At 43.0% G+C, this 3,891-nt stretch overlaps 1 non-coding gene across 1 annotated transcript; it reads left to right on the forward strand.

The window, feature by feature from the left end:
* The first annotated feature begins 352 nt into the window (after window positions 1–352).
* Window positions 353–490, forward strand: LOC119926288. Its single transcript, XR_005450176.1, has one exon. It is a non-coding gene; the product is annotated as a small nucleolar RNA SNORA7 (small nucleolar RNA).
* Window positions 491–3,891: the final 3,401 nt, after the last annotated feature.

The following is a 3,891-nucleotide window of genomic DNA, read 5'->3' on the forward strand; positions in this document are numbered from 1 at the left end:
ATTTATTGAGCACTCACTGTGTGTAGAGCACTGAACTAGGTGCTTAGGAGAGTAGCGTGGCTCAGTGGAAAGAGTGCAGGCTTGGGAGTCAGAGGTCATGGGTTCGAATCCCAGCTCAGCCACTTGTCAGCTGTGTGACCTTGGGCAAGCCACTTAACTTCTCTGTGCCTCAGTTGCCTCATCTGTAAAATGGGGATGAAGACTGTGAGCCCCATGTGGGACAACCTGATCACTTTTTGTATCCCCCCCCAGCGCTAAGAACAGTGTTTTGCACATAGTAAGAGCTTAACAAACACCATCATTATTATTACTATACAATAGAGTTATTTAACATGATCCCTGTCTTCAATAACACCTCTCAGGATTGCACCTGGAGAGTTTCTAGTACTCTATTGGTCTTGACTAAGGGAGGGAGTGTCAGGCAGAGGCCTTTCCCTTCCATTCCTAGCTTGGGAAGTGGCTAGCGAATGGAAGGCAATCTGCTACAAGTCAAAACTCACCTAGGCTGGATAGCAGCAGCATGGGAGAGAGTCGAGGGGAAGACTCAGGTTGACTGCATGGAAGGAGGCAATGGTAAACCACTTCTGTATTTTTACCAAGAAAAATGTATGGGTACACTACCAGGACAATTGCAGATGGAGGTGGGGCATTCTGGAGAGATGCGTCCGTGGCGTTCCTATGGGTCGGACTGGACTTGACAGCATAAGGCAAAAACAAGCCCCCAAAAAGCTTACAGTATAGTGAAGGTAGATTTCAAGACTGGCTTGAACTGTCGAAAGAGTGTCCTAGAGTCCCTAAAATGGCTAGTGAAAGCAAACGCTAAGGCACAGATGCATGCATGTATTTGTGTTTGAAGAAGAAGCCATTAAATAAATTCACCAAGGTGTGTGTTTGTGTATGTGTGTGTGTTTGTCTGAAAATGCCAATGCAGTAATAAATAATAATAATAATGGCATTTTGTTAAGCGCTTACTATTTACAAAGCACTGTTCTAAGCGCTGGGGAGGTTACAAGGTGATCAGGTTGCCCCACGGGGGGCTCACAGTCTTCATCCCCATTTTACAGATGAGGTAACTGAGGCCCAGAGAAGTGATGTGACTTGCCCAAGGTCACACAGCTGACAGTTGGTGGAGCCGGGATTTGAACCCATGACCTCTGACTCCCAAGCCCGGGCTCTTTCCACTGAGCCACGCTGCTTCTCACAGCCCTTACCACACTGCCCAAAGATTGTTCTTTGTTGCGCTGTGATGTTTGTTATTTATAGCATCCGGCACTCTTTTTGCTTTTGCCCATGAAGTGCGTTGCTTAGGTAGCAGACCTTGGTGACTGCACCGAGGTCTATGTTGCCAATGAATAGCTTTGATTTTGTGTAGGGCTTTTTGGCTGTTGACTAGAACACGAACTTCATTTGCTGTCGAGCGTATTGTCCATCCATAGTTGATGTGTCAGCTCTGTTAATTGAGTCCTAGTCATCTATATGCCTTTATTTCTACATGCATCAGGAGAAGTCATCAACAAACTGCGGTTCCTGGATTACCGTCTCTAAGGAATCGAATGATGCTCTTAGCCTGTTCTGTTGTAAGAGTTTTCCAGTGGAACTGTATTTTAACTGCAGCTTCCGGGTTTCTTGTTGCATCCTCAAACATATGGCAAAGGTTTGGAAAGGTTAACCTTTGACCTACGTGGACCTACTATAAGGGGTAGGGTGAAGTAGGACACCTTTAACTCCGAATCCATCCACAATACTACGGTGGAGTAGCAAAATATCTTGAGATCCCCTATTTTGGGGAGAAAGAGCTATTTCTGAGTTATCCCTTTCAGATTGCAACTTTTCTTTGGAAACTCTGTATCAACTGAAACTATTTGCATAATCCATCTTTTGCGGTTGCTTAGCCATTTATCTTGGGAGTTTGGGTAACACAAATTAGTTCTTTAGAAATGAAATGTAATTTATGCTTATGCAATTGTCTCCAGATTTGCTTTTATTCAAGCAAAAATGATTTGAGTACAAGCATTTATGCATTTGAGAAAAAAATTCACATATTAGAATAGCATTGTTTTAAAAATAATAGAAATCTGCAAAATAAGATATTATCCAGTATAGTGGAAACCTAAGGAGGGTTATTTAGCTTGTTATTTTAAAAGTGCAGTTACTTTGCACCCCTTAAACTAATTAAACTACAGTTTTATCATTAAAACTCTACTGTTTTATCCAGGATCATCAAACACTTATAAAAATGACTCATCCTGTAATATTTTCAAAGTTTTATTAAGATATGAATTATTCATATGGCAGCTATTTTGTGGTTAATATGCTCCTAGAAATTTGCTAAGCACTGGGGTAAATACAAGATCATCAGATTAACACAGGCCCTATCCCACACAGGGCTCAAAATCTAAGCTATAATTCAAATTTATTGATGTAGTTTCTTAAAAAATAATTACCCTCAAAATTAGCATGGTAATCACAAATAATGTGTTTATTATGAAAGATAGTCCAACCTTCAGTCAACAATCAGTGGTATTTATTGAGCATTAACTGTGTGCAAAGCACTGTATTAAGCATTCGGGAGAATACTATGCAACAGAGCTGGTAGAAGCAGCCCTGCCTTCAAGGAGCTTCCAGTCTAGAGGAGGAGTTTATAATGTAGAGGAGGAGCTTGCAATCCTGTCTCCTCTGGACTGGAGAGCTCGTTGTGGGCAGGGACTGTGTCTGTTTATTGTTATAGTGTACTCTCCCAAGCACCTAGTACGGCACTCTGCACAAAGAAAGCACTTAATAAATATGATTTGAATAAATATGATTGAATGAAGGCACATAGGCCAGATTTGGAGCTGAAATTTCATTAGCAAGTGAAACTGGACTTTCTGATGAAGGATGACTATAGTTTGAAGGACAGTTTCTTCCTGAAGAGGTCCATTTATCAGAATATGGGCTCTCAAGTGTAGGACTTGCAATCAGGCAAGCATCAGACCATCCAAACATGCCCAGAGATACAACTGGTCAATACCTTGTCCCTGTAATTCACTAATGACATTCATTAAGTGTTTACTCTGTGGTAAGTGCTGGGACCCAGCTCATAAGGATCCACAATTAGGGACTGGAATGAAGAAAAAGGAATAATAATAATAGCATGATGATATTTGTTAAGTGAGTACTTTGGGTCAAGTACTTAAGCTTGTAGGTACAAGAAATTTAGGTGGGACATAGTCCCTGCCTCACACAGGGCCCAGAGAATAAGCAGGAGAGAGATCAGGTACTGAATCTCCATTTTACAAAGAAATTGAGGTATAGAGAAGAAAAGTGACTCACCCAAGGCCACACAGCAGGCAAACGGTGGAGATGGGACCCAATCCAGGACTTCTGACCCCCTGGCCCACATTACCCCAACTAGGCCGCACCACTTCCCTACCCCACGTCCAACCCCTACAAACAGATTCAGTCTGGGGAGAGATAGATTAGGAGGTCCTGAGCTCAGCAGAGAGCTTTTTATGGGTAATAAAATCCTCTCAGATTGTGAGCCCCAAGAGGAACAGGGACCGTGTTTAATTCCCACCTCTTTATTTCCTCTCAGAGCTTAGTGAGTGCTCTGCCCACAGTAAGTGCTTAATAAATACTATTGCTAACTACTACTACCTCTCCTGGCTTCCCTCCAAGCCTCCAGCCCATGGCAGCCACCACTCCTGCTGAGCCCACTGCATGGCCCGATCTCTGGGGGTCCGTCCCTCAGGATAGGCAGCCCTGTCCTGGGCTCCTCTCCTAAATCCTGACCCTAATCCCTACTCACCCTGCAAAGGTAGAGATAGATTGTGAGCCCGAGACAGGAACTATGAACCTCCTGATTCTCTTTGCATTTATCCCACCTTGATTACTGTACCAATCTCCTTGCTG

Source organism: Tachyglossus aculeatus, chromosome 3 (genome assembly GCF_015852505.1).
Source record: "Tachyglossus aculeatus isolate mTacAcu1 chromosome 3, mTacAcu1.pri, whole genome shotgun sequence".
NCBI classification, from domain to species: Eukaryota; Metazoa; Chordata; class Mammalia; order Monotremata; family Tachyglossidae; genus Tachyglossus; species Tachyglossus aculeatus.